This window comes from Rhinolophus hipposideros, assembly GCF_964194185.1.
Source record: "Rhinolophus hipposideros genome assembly, chromosome: X".
Taxonomy (NCBI): domain Eukaryota; kingdom Metazoa; phylum Chordata; class Mammalia; order Chiroptera; family Rhinolophidae; genus Rhinolophus; species Rhinolophus hipposideros.
In genome coordinates, this window is record NC_138046.1 from 98,150,452 (window position 1) to 98,156,451 (window position 6,000).

At 41.4% G+C, this 6,000-nt stretch overlaps 1 pseudogene across 1 annotated transcript; it reads right to left on the bottom strand.

Moving 5' to 3' along the window:
• Positions 1–109: 109 nt before the first annotated feature.
• LOC308494897 (ferritin heavy chain-like) lies at positions 110–625 on the bottom strand (annotated as a pseudogene). The gene has a single exon. The product of its transcript is annotated as a ferritin heavy chain-like (transcript).
• Positions 626–6,000: the final 5,375 nt, after the last annotated feature.

Below are 6,000 nucleotides of genomic sequence, written 5' to 3' on the forward strand. Positions count from 1 at the left end.
TTTGCAAGGGCAATACTGCAATGTGCCTGATCGGTGTGGTGACCAGGGGAAGTCACCCAGTGGCTATGGGGCAGGCAGTCCAAACTCACTGTCGCCCAGGGTGAGCTGGTCAAAGAGGTAGTCTGCCAGGCCCGATTCCGGGGCTCCCATCTTGCGCAGGTTGGTGATGTGGTCCCCCAGCTCTTTGATGAGCTCCACCTGCCCCTGCAGGCAGTGACTGCTCAGGAAGGCGCACAGATGGGCGTCCTTCTTCTCGGTGGCCAGCTGGTGCAGGTCGAGCAGGCTCTGGTTCACGCTCATCTCCAGGTGGAAGGCGCACTCCATGGCCTTCAGGCCGTTCTCCCAGTGGTGACGGTCACGCTTGCTGATGTCACAGAAGGCGGAGGCGGCCACCGCGCTGGTTCTGCAGCTCCATCAGCCTTTCCGCATGCTCCCTCTCCTTGTGGGACTGCTGCAGGAAGAACCCGGCGAAGTGCTTCAAGGCCACCTCGTGGCTGCTGAAATAGGAGGCCATGGACTCATACACGTAGGAGGCATTGAGCTCCAGCACGATCTGGTTGTTGATGGCGGCCTCGCATTCGGGGTAGTAGTTCTGGCGCACGTACGAGGGCGGCGCGGTCGTCATGGCTGGAGGTGCGGGCCTAGGCGAGGGCGAACGCGGCGGCTGGGCCTTGGAGTGTCCCAGGAGCAGGCGACCAGGGCAGCCAGAAGCTGAGTCCGCCGCGGTGTTCCCAGGTACCTCAGCAAACTCCCAGGATGGACCAGGAGGACGCCCTCTGTTGGGCTTCGAGGCTGGGTGGAAGGTTGGGAGGGGCCTGGAAATGAGTTCCCTTGAGGGCTGGGGGGCGGGGTGGAGGCCTTTACATTACAAGGGGAGTGAGGGGAGGGGAGAGAGCTCACTGTTCCAGGGTCCGTCGGAGCCTTCTGAGTGCAAGGGACTCTGTGTGGAGCACTAGGCATCTAAAAGTTTTTAGTTTAACAAATTTTTAATTTTCTAAGCACTTTCTATTATTCTGGTTACTCCCTTTAATAGCGCCATGTTCTCATTTTAAAGAAATTACTAAAAATTGTGAGAATATTATTATAATTTGGATTTTTGATAGTTCTTTTCTTTTTCCTGGCATATGTAGGTCAGTACATATATATATATATATATATATATATATATATATATATATTCACACACATATATGTATATTCACAAACATATATGTATATATACATACACACACATACACATGTAGATATACAGAGGGTGCCAAATAAATGTATACACAGTTTGTGGAAGGAAAAATATGTACTAAAATTGTAACACCCAGTGTATACCAATAACAAAAGATTATTACAAGTGACGTTTGTCTTCTAAAGTTACAAGAGTTGTTCAAAATGGTTACCATCAGTGTAATTTTATTTTTATTTTGTTTTATTTTTTTCATCACCGTAAATTTAAAACAGTTCTTTCCAATCTTAAGATGTGTATACCTTTTTTTGGCAGCTACATATATATATATATATATATATATATATATATATATATATATATATATATATATGATTAAGTTGGTGCAAAAGTAATTGCAGTTTAAAAGGTTAAACATAATTTTAAAAACAGCTATTACCTTTGCATCAACCATATATAGATATAGATACAGCAATATAGGTATAGACATAGATATTTTGTACTCCTGGAATAGCTCAGTTTGTTCATCATGATCTTCTCTTACACTTTGCTCAAATATCTTGCAAGCATTTGTGGTTTCATATTTGGGAGTAATGGGCCCATTTGATTAGTCTAAGTAATTGGCATGGACCTGATCTACGGTTGTAATGTCCATTTCTCTAGTAGGCTTGTCCTCCGAGTGGAATTTGAAGTGTGTGAGTTATGCAGTGGTTTCCTTTGGTGGTGCTTTTTATGGAGCTTGCTGGTAGGAGAGGGACCCTCCCAAATGCCAAAAGCATGGCATTTCATTAACTTTGGAAGACTTCTGGGGATCTGTCTTATAGGTAGATGTGTTCTTCTGTTTTATTTCCCTTCTGCTATGCAGGTCGGCATTGTCTCTAATTTGCTCTATTTTGGTTTCCTTCTTCCTCAAATAATTCAGTGCCTTGCAGTGTAGTTTGGGAGATTAAAGCGGGTCCAATGCCAAATGGTTTTGTCCAGTGTAAGTAAGGTTGGGGGAGGGTCAGAGCAGGGCAGCAGCGAACAGATCAGTTGTTCAAGAGGTAGCTCTTGGATGTCACAGTCCACCCAGGACCCTCTCCAGTCCTTTGAATTCACAGACTCTGTTCTTGCACTTTCTTTGTATATGCTTGCCCTTCTGTTGCAGGTATTTTAAATTCTCTGGTTTTATAGGTCTGTAAGTGTCCCGTTTCTATCGCTGAGATTTCCTCATAGTGGCTGGTTTGCAATTTCTATCCTTCCCAGTTTGTGTGTGAGAAGATTATTCTTTCTGTGTCTAAACTACCACCATAGTTCAGTTATATCATTTTTCCCTTTTTAGAAATACAAATACTCATTTTTTAAATAGTTAATGCATTCACATGACTCAAAAGCCACATACTTCTACCCTCTGTAGGCAACCAATGAAGTATTATTGTTATAATCAGGAAAAGAAAGGGAGAAAATTAGAAACAATCCTCACGTTAAGAAAAAGAACACAGTCATAGAGGGGAATGTTTAGAAACATTGGTTTAGAAGCATGTGATTTTCAAGTGCACATGGAACAATTACCAAGACTGACCTTATTTTGGACCATGCAACAGGTCTCAAAAAATTTAAACGGATTTAAATCATTTTTCAGAAAGTTTCAGGTGTACAAAACAATGTAATAGTTAGACATTTACAGCCCTCCCAAAGTGACAACCCCCCCCCACTACTACTCCTCTGACATTGTATATAGCTGTCACAATTCCATTGACTATATTCCCAAGGTGTACTCCGCATTCTGTGAAAACATCTATATATCTATATCTATCTATGTATCTATTTGTATACACACACACACACACACACAGACATGGTGCTAAAAAGTGTATGCACTATTTAAGAAAGGAAAAAACTTATTAAAATTGTAGTATTCACTATATACCGATAACAAAAGATGAAGGTAACTCACGTTTGACTTCTGCAATTACAAGAGGTGCTCAAAACGGTTACCGTCAGCATCCAGACACTTCTAATTATGGCAAACTACTTCTTGAGCAACATTGACCAAAGTGTCCAGTTGTATACATTTTTTGGCACCCCCGGTGTGTGTGTGTGTGTATGTGTGTGTAATTATAGTTGACATTCAGTATTCTTACACTTCAGATGCAGGTTAATATCACAGCGGTGAGACACCTACACTGTCTGTGAAGTGGTCTCCCTAATAAGTACAGTGACCATCTGGCACCCTACATAATCTTTAAAACGTTAATTGTTTTATTCTCCAAAATGCATTTCATATCTCCATGGCTATATTGTGATGAGCATTTGTACTTTCTAATCCCTTTACCTTCTCCCACATCCCCACTCTCCTTCCATCTACGAACCATCAATTTTTTTCCCTATATCTCTGAGTCTGTTTCTCTCTTTTTTTGTTCACGTATTCTGTTCTTAGATTCCACATATAAGTATGATCACATGGCATTTGTCTTTCCCCATTTGACTTATTTCACTTAGCCTAATATTCTCTGCGTCCATCCATGTCTTTGCACACGCTAAGATTTCATTCTTCATATTGCTGACTAATACTTCAGCTGGGTCATGAGGTAGTTCCATTTTATTTTATTTTATTAAATTTTCATTTTATTGGGGAATGTTGGTGAACAGTGTGTTTCTCTAGGGCCCATCAGCTCCAAGTCAAGTCATTGTCCTTCCATCTAGTTGTGGAGGGCGCAGCTCAGCTCCACATCCAGTCGCCGTTTTCAATCTTTAGTTACAAGGGACACAGCCTACCATCCCATGCGGGGATTGAACTGGCAACCTTATTGTTAAGAGGTTGCACTCTAACTAACTGAGCCATCTGGCCAGCCCTCCTGCAGCTCAGCAGAGGCTCGTTTTCTTCAATCTAGTTGCGGTGGGTGCAGTTCATTGGCCCATGTGGGAATCGAACCGGCAAGCCTGTAGTTAAGAGCTCATGCTCTAACCAACTGAGCCATCTGGCCACCTCCAAGGTAGTTCCATTTCTAATGTTTTGAGGTACCTAGATACTGTTTTTTCCATAGTTGCACCAATTTGCAATCCCACCAACAGTCCACGAGGGTTCCCTTTTCTCCACTTCCTCGCCAGCACTTGTTTTTGATTTATTGATGATAGGCTTTCTGACTGGAGTGAGGTGGTATCTCACTGTGGTTTTTATTTGCATGTCTCTAGTGATTAATGACATTGAACATTTTTTCATGTCTGTTGCCCATTTGTGTGTCCTCTTTAGAGAAAGGTCTCTTCATGTCTTCTGCCCATTTTTTTTAAAGTGTTGTTTGTTTTTTTGGTATTGAGTTGTATTAGTTTTTTATAAATTTTGGATATTAACCTCTTATCAGATGTATCATTGGAAAATATCTTCTCCCATTTCGTAGGATGTCTTTTTGCTTTATTGATGGTTTCTTTTGTTGTAAGAAAACTTTTAGTTTGATGTAATTCCACATGTTTATTTTTTTCTTTTGCTTCCCTTGCATGAAGGGATATATCAGTAAAAATATTACTAAGGATAATGTCTGCAAATTTACTTCCTATATTTTCTTCTAGGAGTTTTATGGTTTCTGGTCTAACATTTAAGTTTTTAATCCATTTTGAATTTATTCTTGTATGTGGTTTAAGGAGGTGGTCCTGCTTCACTTTTTTTGCATGTGTCTCTTCAGTTTTCCCAGCACCATTTATTAAATAGACTGTCTTTACTCAAATGTAAATTCTTGCTTCCATTGTCATAGAGTAAATGACCATATTGGTATAGATTTATTTCTGGGCTCTGTATTCTGTTTCGGTGATGTACGAGGTCTGACAATTAAGTTCGTGAACTCAGCCTACATAGAAAAAGTGCTACATACCTCTTTGCTGAATATCACTATGGTCACCTTTGAAGTATTCCTCAAAGGTGCATAGTTGAGTATTCCTCAACTATGCACCGATGCCAGTGCCTAGTCCACACTTCAAAGCAATTTTGGGACTCTTTCTGGAATGGCCATCAGAGCTGTTGTTGTATTACCCTTGATATCCTGAATGTCATCCAAATGTCTTCCTTTCAATATTTCCTTTATCTTTGGTAAACAAAGAATTCATCGGGGTCAGAGCACTTGAGTAGGGAGGGTGTTCCAATATGGTTATTTGTTTACTGGATAAAAACTCCCTCATAGACAGTGCCGTGTGAGCTGGTACATTGTCGTGATGCAAGAGCCATGAATTATTGGCAAAAAGTTCTGTTTGTCTGACTTTTTCACAGTCTGTTTTCAGCACTTCCAAATATTAAACTTGGTTAATTGTTTGTCCCGTTGTTACAAATTCATAATGAAAAATCTCTCTGATGTCAAAAAAGGTTAGCGACAGTGTTGCAACAAGTTTGTGAACCTAATTGTCAGACCTTTTGTGTGTCTGTTTTTATGCCAATACCATGCTGTTTTTTTTTATAGTTTTATTTTATTTTATTTTATTTTTACATCCCTCACACCGTGAACCCCCTTCCCCCCATCCACGACCACCCCGACCTCACACCGAGCCATCACATTATACACATAAAATTATAGTTGGCATTCATTAATGTCCAGCCTCTGGTGTACAATGCCATGACCAGACATCCACAGCATCCCTGAGGTGGTCTCCCAAACAGGACACATGTCCATCGGACACCCAACAAAATCCCCAAACACTATTGAATAAGTTCCCCAAAGTAATTCTCAAAAAACCCTGAGGCCATCCTGTGGTCACCAGCCGCCCCCAATTCCTTCACCCTTCCCCCCATCCCTAACCCCCTCCCCCCCGCCCATCTAACAACTCTCGGTTTTTTGTGTCCCCAAAACTGTTTCTGA